The sequence below is a fragment of the Bubalus bubalis genome, chromosome 17 (assembly GCF_019923935.1).
Source record: "Bubalus bubalis isolate 160015118507 breed Murrah chromosome 17, NDDB_SH_1, whole genome shotgun sequence".
Classification (NCBI taxonomy): Eukaryota; Metazoa; Chordata; class Mammalia; order Artiodactyla; family Bovidae; genus Bubalus; species Bubalus bubalis.
The window spans coordinates 66,881,728-66,895,193 of NC_059173.1; the positions used below are offsets into that span (position 1 = coordinate 66,881,728).

The window sequence follows — 13,466 nt, forward strand, 5'->3', positions numbered from 1 at the left end:
ATGCTGACTGGAACATTCTGTTTCAGAGCTGCAGACAGCCAGTTAAGAAAACAGAACCAGGGGCGGAATGGGGAGGGAGGTGGGAGGGATGTTCATATGGGAGGGGAATGGCTGATTCATGTTGATGTGTGATAGAAACCAACACAATACTATAAAGCAATTACCCTTCACTTAAAAATAAATAAAAATTTAAAAAAGAATAGACTAACAAAATGCAAGGTTATTTATGAAAATCATAAAGGATATTATTGAAATCAGTTCTTCGTGAGCTTAGGAATTCAAATGTCACAAAGAAAAGACACATAACCATCTAAAATGAAAGAAAGAAAACAGAACCAGGCTTTTGGAAATACTCTGTCTGTGCTGAGACACAGGCAACTGGAGGCATTTTCTCCTATGAGTGACCTTTACATAATGAACTTAGCATGCTGCTAGTTTGGGATCTAAGCTACTCAAATCCAAAGTTTGCTAACCTAATAGTCAATAAAAATGAACGAAAAGAGAGACAGGGGAAAAACAAAAACAAGACCACCAACACCTTGAAAGATTAGTTGAAGAATCATACGCTCCTTCTTTCAACTGAAGTATAGCTGGTTTACAATGTTGCGCCAATCTCTGCTGTACAGCAAACTGACTCAGTTATACACATATAGACATTCTTTTTTATATTCTCTTTCATTGTGGTTTATCGCAGGATTTTGAATATAGTTCGCTGGGTCATGCAACAGGACCTTGTTGTTTATCCCTTCTACATGTAATAGTTTACATCAGCTAATTCCAAACTCCTCTGGCTTCCCTGGTGGCTCAGAGGTTAAAGCATCTGCCTGGAATGCAGGAGACCCGGGTTCGATCCCTGGGTCGGGAAGATCCCCTGGAGAAGGAAATGGCAACGCACTCCAGTCCTCTTGCCTGGAGAATCCCATGGAGGGAGGAGCCTGGTAGGCTACAGTCCATGGAGTTGCAAAGAGTCGGACACGACCATGCAACTTCACTCTATAAGCTTATTGCCCAACAAGTGAGAGTAGGAAAGAGATTCTCTTTCCTTTTCCTTCTTACTCTTCATATGAATGAAGAGTAGAGGGAGGAATTCACCTCTCTTTTCAGCTGTTGAAGGAGAAAAGCCATGAATAGAGAAGTGAGATGGCTTTCTCCTTTTGGGGAAAGAAGAGTTTTAACCTTCAAGTCACTGCAGAGGTTGTTGGAGCTTAAACAAGGAAACTCTTCAGAAAGACAGGGACATGAATCATGGGTCGTTTTATCTCCACTTTAAAGCACTCGAACATTCAAATTCCCTAAAGAAAAGAGGGCTGGTGGTGCGAACGATCCACTCCAACGGATTTATTAATATCCCCGGCACCAGCCCAGGAGGCTCCTTACTTTCTCCTGGTGACATCAGCTGTGTTTCTTCCTGCATCTGAGTCACAGTTTCCCTGGTCGGGGGACTGAGGTCACTACAGAGGGGAAGTAAGTGTGCTTTTTACTTTTAATGTACTAACGAGAAGCCGGCAGGACCTGGTTACCGGAAGTCATGTGCTGGAACAGCGCTGCTTGATGCCCGGAGTTTGATGAACGTCAAAAGAACGTTCTGTTAGCAGTATGAAAGCTGCAGATGGAAAGGAGCAATCCAACCAAGTGCATTGCAAAGGGCCGTGTGCAGATTGCCCGGTAGAATATCAGGCTCCTCGAGGTCAGCACAGAAATAAGAATGGATGGCAAGTGGCTGGCTTGCCTTGCCCGGTGATATATGAAGGATTACAGGGCAGAGGTCTTATGATAGGAATTTATTTGCTCTGGGAAAAGGCTGATGCATTTCCTTCTCTAGCAACATACATCAGGGCCTGACATTTATTTGACACTCTTTCATCAGATATTCATGAGCACACACTCTGAGCTGAGGCTGGTACTTTGAATAATATGGCAACAATGAGTGAGACACCCTTCCCTCCAGAAGCTTGCAGGTTTCTGGATGGTACCCTTGGGAATGAGGCAGTGTGTGAAGATCATGATAAAGGTAACTATGGATACCCAGGACACATAGGAGTGGGGTTTGGGGGTTAGAAAAGGTGCCTTGGAAATAGAGACAATCGGTTCTAGCAAAGTGTGACAAAATGGAAAATGCATATAATATATGTATATATTATATATATATATATATATATATATATATATATATATATATATATATATGGCTTCCCTGGTGGCTCAGACAGTAAAGAATTCACCTGCAATGCAGGAGGCCTAGGTTTGATCCTTGGGTCGGGAAGATCCCCTGGAGTAGGAAATGACAACCCACTCCAGTATTCTTGCCTGGAGAATTCCATGAACAGAGGAGCCAGGCAGGCTACAGTCCATGGGGTTGCAAACTAACATGTATATATACATATATATACATATACTGCTTTCTGCCCTCAGTTTCTGGTACAGAGCTCTCAACTCTTATGATTTCCTAAGTGATCAAAGCAGTAGGAGCATCTTTTGTTTAATATTTGGTCTTTGATTCTGGTTCCTGACTTCCCTGGAATTTCCTGGATGATAGTGTCTTTTGTTCTAAAGAGGTGACTCCTGGATGGCTCCCGGAATGAGGCTAGTCACCAGGAAGATCAAGCCAGGATGAGAAGCCTGAAGCAATTGAGTTAATGATCAACCAAACCTATGTGATGAAGACACCATAAAAATTCCCGAAGTCCAGGGTTCTGAGAGCTCCTGGCTTGGTGAACACATCTACGTTGGGCCTAGGTGATGCACCTGTTTCCCAGGGACAGAAGCCGTTGTACTCAGGACTCTTCTGGGGTCCCATGTTTCTCTCCATCTGGCTGTTTGTCTGTACCCTTTATCACATCCTTTATTACATAATAAACTGTTAAAATGTAAGTGTTTCCCTGAGTTCTATGAGCCTTTCTAGCAAATAATTGGCTCTAAGAGGAGGTTCACAGGAACCCCCGGTTTGTAGACAAGTCAGAGAGAGAGGTCACCTGGGAGACTACTCCCTACAGTTTGCGTCTGAAGTGAGGGGCAGTCTCCTGGGACTGAGCCCGAAACCTATGGGATCGTCACTAATTCCGGTTAGCATCAAATTGGGTTAGGGCATGGAGCTGGTGTTGCAGAGAATTCCCCAGTGTGGGAGAAAACCCATACATCTGGTGGCAGAAACGTTGTGAGTGTGACAGGGGTGGGAACACAAAGGAGACACACAGGAGGAGTGCAGGAGTGTAGGTTTCTCTTTACACAAAACAAAGAGGAAAGTGGCCCAGAGACAGCAGAATGTGTAAGGACCAGCACCAAGAGGGCGCAGAGGCCCCTCCACTCCCTTCACTTCCTCTGGCTTCTTCCTTCAGAACCAACTCCTGCCCGTCTCTGCCCACACCTCGCCCCCCTGCTGTACGTACAGCATACCACCGGACTCCTGGTCCAGCCGTTCCTTCTGCAAGCAGCCCAGACCTGCCACTCCATCCCCACACCTAATGCCAGTTCAGCTCAGCCTTGCTTGTGGTCCTAGCTTTTTGAACTCCAGCTGCAGCTGCTATTCAAAGCTTTCTCCATCTCCCTCCACCTTCCCCTTCCTTCTCTCACTCGATGATAATAATGGAGAAGAAAGTGAGGAACACAACCAGCTGCAGCTACTATTCAAAGCTTTCTCCATCTCCCTCCACCTTCCCCTTCCTTCTCTCACTCGATGATAATAATGGAGAAGAAAGTGAGGAACACAAAGTAGAAAAAGAAGAAGTGAAATGGAATCCACGAATGGTTTATACCAAGAATAAAACCAACAACAGCAAAACAAACAAACAAACAAAAAAACCTTCAATCAACTAAGTCCCTCACAGAGAAACATCTTGCCTTACCCCACCCTACTGAGCCCTACTGGGTGAGACCCCATGGACCTGACAGAAAAGAAGAAAATTCAATCTGACAACTAATTTTTCCACATATTGTTAAATGTCCCTTTGGAATGACTTTTCATTTGATTGTCCAAATATCTCTGTTTTCCATTATGGACCCTTGGACATGCGTGATATTTTTAACAGAACCCTAGTAGACTTTCATAATAGTTTTACAACTTTTTTTTTATTCTCATAGTGCCTAAGCTATTCAATAAATTAATTTTGAGCAATAAATGATTTAAATTGTCCTCAGGTTAAGTTTGAAGTTGCTCAAAGGCAAAACCCGAAAAGGAAAGCTCTCTCATCAGCCAAGGTTAACTTACTTTGTAGAAATCATAAGCGGTTCCCAGCACTCAGGAGGTGGAAGAAGGGTGAGTCTTCATTTTTCTAGCTCTCAGCTAATCAGATCAACACCCAGCTGCTCACTATGAACAGAATGCATCCAATATCAGTAAAGCAAACTCTGCCCAGAGGTATTTCATCTGTTTAAAATTTCGAGGTCTTGTTTATATGTCGGAAACAGAACCGTGGGAGAGAAAGAGAGAGATACTTTCTGGAGCAAATGTCTGAGCTAATAATGTAGAATCATCTCACAGCTCACTCTTGGGACTTCACCCCCTCTCTCTGCCTCCTGTCTAACAGGCCCATCACTTTGCTCAGATTTATAAATCAATCCACTGGATTCTCCCTACAGCCTGATTCGCCATAATGTATATTTAATAGAATTTGGTTCTGGGGCCCCATCCAAAATCATTACCAGAGGACCAGAAAAATCTCATTAGGACATTTGCACCCATGACACAAGCCCATGTCAAGTGCCCCAAAACTCCCAGTATTTTATATTCAAGACCTCACGGTCCTTTGGCTGTGGGTTGGGTTTGGAGGGTTTGGTTGCTGATTTTACCCTTCCATACTTTTTGCAAAATTTGAAAAACAATAAAGTTGTATGTTATGAGACCTTTAGGAATCCCCAATTCATAATCTTTCCCCAGATATCAGTAAATAAACGACCGAACAGGGTGCCATGTGGCTGCCGGGTAGCTGGGTGGACTTGCCACCCACATGAGTGCCTCCGGGAAATTTGGATTCTAAGTTCAGTGAAATGGCAGACTCTGAATGCAATGGACTTTGAGTTGGAAAACAGACAAACCAATCCTGAAAATGAGAATGTTCATCTGTGGAAACCAAGACTGCCGTAAAATAACCTCAGAGGTTGAGGTGCCTCCCAGTTCAACAGGACTTCACATCATCTTCCCTGATGAATAAGGATTGGAGACAGAAACATTCTGATGAGTCTGGAGGAGCGAGATCTTTCACTGCATGAGTACTTAGAGAAAGAGACCAAACCATCACTCAAAGACCTACCAGGCATAGGATAGGCTGGTGTATTGCTGATCCTGTTCAGGATGCCAGTTGTCTCGCTGTGTCTCACTGCGTGTGCTTTTCGCTGAACTCAGGGTAAGGAAGGTGTGAGCTAAGAGGCAAGAGAACTGCAGACGCGTTTATTCTCTCCTGGCTGGTGCAGCACCTGTTGCAGCAGACAGAGCACAACATAACCGCACACAGCCCTTCGGGGCTTTTCCAGGTGAAGCTTATGTATACTTACTGTACAAAGTAGCTGGTGACCAAGCAATTACCTCGCGACGGGCACGTGCGGTGCGACAAGTGATCTCAGTTGTTGCACAGTTGTTAATTACAAAACGTGGGGCAAAAGCGAGAGGTCGTGGGGCGAGAGAGCCTGATGGCGCCATCTTGGCTAATCTGCTCTTTCCCTACAGTAGGTTATCTTTTTCTACCCTTCTCTGAGTTTTCCACCTGGAGAAGGAAAGGATGCACAACGGAAGTGACATCACAGGAAGTGCCTCTCGGCCTTGCTGGAGACAGAGTGTTTCCACTGGCATCGTGGGTTGGCACCTCACCAGACACATGGCCTTCCCCAGAGGGGCCTCTGCATTTCACACATAGAGGGCTAGGAAGCATAGCAAATGCCAGGGGCCTACGCAGTGCAGGAACTTGGGGCCCCTGGCCAAAGCCCCCAGGTCAGCCAGGCCAGCTTGGAGCGGGGGATGCCCAGCCCCACTTCTCTGAAACCAGAGCCACAAGGAGAGGGGGGGCCCAGATTTGACCTCTGCTGCCTCTGGGTTAGTTCATCCAGCAGCCTTTCCAAAACCCCTCTTCAGCAAGGCAGCTCAGAACATGGAAACTAGCCATTCACCTGCTGCCAAGGCCCCCACAGCCACAGCCCCGGGAGCAGCCCGTGAGCTGGAGTAGAAACTGCTCGGACGGGCAGCATCTTTCCTGCCACCTGAGCCTGGACCCAGAACCTCTTTGCAGGGGCAGTAGACACTCTCCCCGGGCCCTGGTGCTCAGCAGGATGAAGCCCTGTCTAGGACCTGGGCCCTTCAGGACTAGGGGCTCCCTTTCTCGCTGAATGAGGAAGGATCAAATGGGCCTCTGTTCCTCGGGCCGTGCAGGAAGGGAGTTTCCATCCAGTATCTTCCCCCAAGGTGCCCAAGGTGCTCGTGCCTGTGATGGGGAGTGGAGCTCTGAGGGTCCCAGGTCTCAGCCAGGATTTCCTTCTGGCCTCTGGGGCCAGTTCCTGGAAGCTTGCCGTGCATAGCTCACATCACAGAGGGCTGTGATCTCCCACAAGGACCAGCACTTTCAGAGGAAGGAGAACAAAGAGACAGAGAAGTTTAAAAAAAAAAAAAACCACTTAAATCAGGAACTATGTACATCTTAATGTATGAAAGTAAAAGTCGCTAAGTCACATCCAACTCTTTCTGACCCCATGGACTGTAGCCCGCCAGGCTCCTCTGTCCATGGAATTTTTCAGGCAAAAATACTGGAATGGGTTGCCATTCCCTTTTCCAGGGGATCTTCCTGACCCAGGGATCGAACCCAGGTCTCCTGCACTGCAGACAGATTCTTTACCAGCTGAGCCACCTTATATAACGGAAGTGGTCTGTTTGACAGATCCTCATTCACTGCTTCATGGATAGTTTTCATAAAGTGCCAGACCCTGCTCTGATTATGTCCCAGGTGATGGATGTCACATTGGAAGTCAGGGCTTGGTGGGCACCTCTGGGACACTCCTGTGAGCCTGGATCACATTGCCACCACCTTGCTGTGCCCATGGAATCCCTCCGTGGAGGCGCCGTGTCTCCTACAAAAGCCACAGGGGTCACAATTGGGTGGTAGAGGGGCCTGTGTTAGGCCAGGGGCTGAGAGCAAGTCCTGAAAGTTCTCTCAGTCCTCCTCAAGCGCTAGGTCAAGTGCTCCGTTTCCTCCAGGCAAGTCATCAAATCCCCCTGAATCAACAGGGCCTGAGGCAAAGAACACGCTTTGAGCAATAGGCCCTACTAGCAGGTAACTTCTGGCAGCTTTGTGAAGACAGCTGAGGGAGAGCAGAACTTGTGCAGATGAAAGTGAAGGGATTTCATAATTCAATAACATTTGCTGATATATTAAGGTGTTTTTAGAGGGCCGTCTGTGCTGTTACTCATAAAGAATATTAACTGATTTTATAGATATTTGAAGAGTAGGTGTAAAACAACCATTAACCATCATTTTCTTATTAACACAAATAAGGTTCTGTGTGTACAGTGTTAGTGTTAGTCATTCAATCGTGTCCAACTCTTTGTGACCCCATGGACTGTAGCCCACCAGGCTCCTCTGTCCATGGAATTTCCCAGGCAAGAATACTGGAGTGGGTTGCCATTCCTTCTCCAAAGAAGGTGTTCTATTTAGCTCTTACAGATGTTCCTGCCTCTTTTGACTCCCAACCCCACTTAGCTACCCATACCTTACAGGTGAACACTGAGGATTTCTCTGTGGGGTGGCTTGGGTCAGGAGAAGACGCTCTTAAAGGGGGATAATGAGGAGGATATTGCCAGCGGCGATGGTAGTTCTGAGGAGGTGATGGCGGAAACTGCGGCGGAGGTGATGCTGCTGGTGTAATAGAACCATGGGAGAAGGTAAAGAAGTTGCAATGGTTGCCTATTTTAATATTTTAAGACAATATCCTATAGATAGTTTTAGGCTCTCAATCAAAGATTAAATTCCACCAACTGGTCTCAGTCCTTCCAAGTTTTTTGCACCTAGGATAGCCGTTCTCCCAAAGGTCAATTCACAAAGGTCAATTATTTTATTTCTCCAGGTGCCATGATCATTTCAGGATTTAAACTAAGACATTCTGTTATGAGAACAGGAGATTGCTCCCTTGTTCTTTGAGGTTTCACCCAGGAAAGCAACTTCTAATTTATTTATAAGCCTCCTACATCCTTGTTAAAGACACTCTCCTAATGATCTTGGCATTTTCCCTTTCTTCTGGCCCTCAGGGTACTAAGTCACCAAGACCCAAAGCAAACCAAATACATACAAAAAAGAAAGGGGTAAACAGAGGTAGAAGGAGAGTCTAAGAATTATGCCTTTGTTCCTTTGCACCTTTGACAAGAGAGTTTCCAGAACATTCATTCATTCCTTTATTAAAGCATTTACTCCTGGAATCTAGAGGGGAAATGAAAAACAAAACTTTCTGTCTATGATCTTAGAGATACAATACACAGAATATTCCACCTTGGAAAACAGCCAAGGATGGAAGGGTTCTAAATACCCAAAGAATTTGGGAAGAAAAGCCGAAGCAGTCTTTGAAATATGACTTTCTAAATGGCCTGTGGCAATCTTTAAAATCCCCCTGAAGGACTCTAGGACTCCATAACAACCAAGAAGCTAAAAAAAATATTCCTTAAAATTAGCCTAAGAACAAATAGCACTATGTCCACAAGGGCTGTTAAAACGCAGGTTCTCATGTCCCATGGTTAGCCTTCTAAATCAGAACTTCTGGAAAATGACATCAGGGAACCTGCCTCATAGTGATTCTCATGCACACAAAATGATTTAGCAAAACATTGGGTTGGCCAAAAAGTTTGCTCAGGTTTTTGGACTTCCCTGGTGGCTGAGACATTAAAGCATTCACCTGCAATGTGGAAGACCTGGGTTCAATCCCTGGGTTGGAAAGATCCCCTGGAGAAGGGCATGGCAACCCACTCTAGTATTTGTGCCTGGAGAATCCTCATGGACAGAGGAGACTGGTGGGCTACAGTCCAAGGGATCTCAAAGAGTCAGACATAACTGAGTGACTAAGCACAGCACAGCACAGCCCATAGGATGTTACGGGAAAAGCCAAACAGACTTTTTGGCCAATACAATATAAGAAGAGGGATTGAAAAGCTGAGCTTAGTGTGGACTTTTCATGACCATGGTATAAGATGCCAAGGAACAGTGAAATGGACTTTGCTGTCCAACAGTGAAATGGACAATGGAACAGCAGAACATTCTAGAAATTCTTTGGACAGAGAGCCAATCTTCAGGGTGACAGCCAAATAGTGTTTGCTATTTCATGTCTTTCCTTCCATTATTCAGCCCCCTCATCTGTGAACTGGAGGACATGGTCTAGATCTGCACGGTAGCCACTAGACATGTGAAACTATTGAGCCCTTGAAATGTGACCATTCTGAACTGAGATATGCTTCAAGGGTGAAATACACTGGGTTTGAAATGTTTAGTACAAAATAAAGAATGTAAAATGCCCCAATATTTTTTGTGTTGTCTACATGTTGAATTGATGGTATTTGGTACATATTGGGTAAATAAAATTAGGTTCGATTAGGTGGCTCAGACAGGAAAGAATCTGCCTGCAAGGCAGGAGACCCAGGTTTAATCCCTGGGTCAGGAAGATCCCCTGGAGAAGGGAACAGCTACCCACTCCAGTATTCTTGCCTGGAGAATTCCATGGAGAGAGGAAGCTGGCAGACTACAGCCCCCGGCCGTCACAAAGAGTTGGACACAACGGAGCAACTGACATTTCCACTTTTTTCAAAATTAATTTTACCAGTTTCTTTCAGTTTTTTAATGGTGCCTACTAGAAAATTTAAATTACATATGTGACTTGTCCGTGTGGCTTGTTGGAGATTTAAACGTGAAATGTGACCTAAATTTGGACCACACTGAGCACCATGATCTCTAATCCAGCATTGATATTCTGTGTAATTTTTAGATGGATTAATGGGGAATTGGGTGGCACTTGAGGTGGTGCTGGGTCGAGGATTTGTCCCCAGTCAGAAGCTAGCCAGACTCTAGCCTGAAGACCTGCCCACCCAGAGTAGGAGAAAGCTGCCAAGAGAGGTAAAGCACGAGAAGCTGGGCTACAGCACAACCGCAGACACTGTCTGTGGCAAAGTCAGGCCATGCTTAGCTATTGCTTCATCTCCATTTACCATCCCTGGGGCTTGTGTTAGAGCTTCTCTGATCCCTGGCCAACACACACAAACTGAAGGTTTTCTGGGCGATTTAACATTCCTAGAATGATCCATTTGAAGTGAGATTTCTTTCTTCCTTGCAGACTTTATCTTGGAGACCATGTTTGATGATATCAAGTATTGAGGACCTTCTTCTGACATGCCAATATTGAAAATAAAGTCTATTTTTCTCTCTTCCATAATACTGAAAATACTTTTTCTTAAAAAAAAAAAAATCAGCTCTAGGGGCTTGCCTGGTGAATCAGTGGTTAAGAATCCACCTGCCAGCATTCCCTGATCTAGGAATTTTCCACATACCACAGAACAACTAAACCCCTGTGCAAAAATTATTGAGCCGGTGCCCTGGATCCCATGCTCCACACCAAGAGAAGCCACCACAATGAGAAACCCAAGCAACACAACTAAAGAATAGCCCACGATTTCTGCAACTAGAGAAAAGCCCCACAGCAACAAAAACCCAGCACAGTCAAAGATAAAACAAATAAATAAAATTTTTTTAAAAATTTAAAGCTGTAAGTTTTGTACTGTGTTCAGTTCAGTTCATTTCAGTCACTCAGTCGTGTCCGACTCTTTGCGACCCCATGGATTGCAGCATGCCAGGCCTCCTTGTCCATCACCAAGTCACAGAGCTGGCTCACTCATGTCCATCAAGTCAGTGATGCCATCCAACCATCTCATCCTCTGTTATCCCCTTCTCCTCCCGCCTTCAATCTTTCCCAGCATCAGGGTCTTTTCTAATGAATCAGTTTTTTTTGTATCAGGTGGCCAAAGTATTGGAGTTTCAACTTCAGTATCAGTCCTTCCAAAGAATATTCAGGATTGATCTCCTTTAGGATGGACTGGTTCGATCTCCTTGCTGTCCAAGGGACTCTCAAGAGTCTTCTCCAACACCACAGTTCAAAAGCATCAATTCTTCAGTACTCAGCTTTCTTTATGGTCCAACTCTCATATCCACACATGACTACTGGAAAAACCATAGCTTTGGCTAGATGGACCTTTGCTGGCAAAGTAATGTCTCTGCTTTTTAATATGCTGTCTAGGTTGGTCATAGCTTTTCTTCCAAGGAGCAAGCATCTTTTAATTTCATGGCTGCAGTTACCATCTGCAGTGATTTTGAAGCCCCCCCAAAATAAAGAGTGTCACTGTTTCCATTGTTTTCCCATCTATTTGCCATGAAGTGATGGGATCAGGTGCCATGATCTTAGTTTTCTGAATGTTGAGTTTTAAACCAGCTGTTCCACTCTCCTCTTTCACTTTCATCAAGAGGCTTTTCAGTTCCTCTTCACTTTCTTCCATAAGGGTGGTGTTATCTGCATATCTGAGGTTATTGATATTTCTCCCGGCAATCTTGATTCCAGCTTGTGCTTCATCCAACCCAGCATTTCTCATGATGTACCCTGCATGTAAGTTAAATAAGCAGGGTGACAACATACAGCCTTGACGTACTCCTTTTCCTATTTGGAAACAGTCTGTTGTTCCATGTCCAGTTCTAACTGTTGCTTCTTGACCTGCATACAGGTTTCTCAAGAGGCAGGTCAGGTGGTCTGGTATTCCCATCTCTTGAAGAATTTTCCAGTTTGTTGTGATCCACATAGTCAAAGGCTTTGGCGTAGTCAATAAAGAAGAAGTAGATGTTTTTTCAGGAACTCTCTTGCTTTTTCCATGATCCAGTGGATGTTGGCAATTTGATCTCTGGTTCCTCTGCCTTTTCTAAATCCAGCTTGAACATCTGGAAGTTCTTGGTTCATGTACTGTTGAAGCCTGGCTTAGAGAATTTTAAGCATTACTTTGCTAGCGTGTGAGATCCAACCAGTCCATTCTAAAGGAGATCAGTCCTGGGTGTTCTTTGGAAGGAATGATGCTAAAGCTGAAATTCCAGTACTTTGGCCACCTCATGTGAAGAGTTGACTCATTGGAAAAGACTCTGATGCTGGGAGGGATTGGGGGCAGGAGGAGAAGGGGATGATAGAGGATGAGATGGCTGGATGGCATCACTGACTCGATGGACGTGAGTTTGAGTGAACTCCGGGAGTTCGTGATGGACAGGGAAGCCTGGCGTGCTGCAATTCATGGGGTCGCAAAGAGTCAGACATGACTGAGGAACTGAACTGAACTGAACTGAGATGAGTGCAATTGTGCAGTAGTTTGAGCATTCTTTGCCATTGCCTTTCTTTGGGATTGGAATGAAAACTGACCTTTTCCAGTCCTGTGGCCACTGCTGCATTTTCCAAATTTGCTGGTATATTGAATGCAGCACCTTCACAGCATCATCTTTTAGGATCTGAAATAGCTCAACTGGAATTCCATCACCTCCACTACCTTTGTTCATAGTGATGCTCCCTAAGGCCCACTTGACTTCGCATTTCAGGATGTCTGGGTCCAGTACTGTATTAAGTATGCTTAAAACAAATAGATCAGCTTCCTAGAAAGTTCTCATACACTCCTAAGTCTCCATGATTTTGCTTTCATTTCCAATACTGATATTTGTCAGGTCCCTGCATTCATCTTGACATTTCTCTCCCTCCTTCTAATCCCTGATTATCACCTTGTTGGTCCTCCTGTGACCTCACTGGCTGCTCCTTCTCCATCTCCTGTGCTCTGTTTTGCGCCTTTTCCCAAGGTCCTCCTGTTGCAATACCCCAAGCCCAAGACGGGCCTCACCACTTCTGTGCCAGCTTGTCTCCACTCAGGTGTATCAGTGTTACCAAACTCTCATCTCCAGCCTGAGTGTCTCCCCTCAGCTCCCCACTTATCTCTCTCACTGCCAACTCACCGTGTCACTTTCACAGCTAACATGTATCTCAAATTGAACACAGTCCAAACTCCTGGTCTTCCCACTGATCTGCTCACCCCAGAGTCTTTCCCTCTCAGTTGGTGCTAACTCCATTCTTCTGGTTGTTGAGGTCAAAATCCTCAGTCATCTCTGCCTCCTTTCTCTCACACATCCCAATTTCCTATCCATTAGCAAAGCCTGTTGGTGTTCCCACCCAATATTGGATTGGCCAAAAAATTTGTTTGAACCTTTCCATACACTGTTATGCAAAACTTGAACGAATTTTTTGGCCAACCCAGTACATCAAGAATCTCACCATTTTCCACTGTCCCCACAGCTACATCCTGGTGCAAGATGCCATCATCCCTTATCTCTTGACTGCTCTTCTGCTTCCACCTATCCCTTCACGAATTCTGCTCAATACAACAGCCAAACAGAGCTTTTAATTTGTTTTTTTTATTCATTTATATGTATATTTCCCCCATGATTAAC

At 45.0% G+C, this 13,466-nt stretch overlaps 1 non-coding gene across 1 annotated transcript; it reads left to right on the top strand.

Moving 5' to 3' along the window:
- The first annotated feature begins 793 nt into the window (after window positions 1-793).
- Window positions 794-865, top strand: TRNAS-GGA. Its single transcript has one exon. It is a non-coding gene; the product is annotated as a tRNA-Ser (tRNA).
- Window positions 866-13,466: the final 12,601 nt, after the last annotated feature.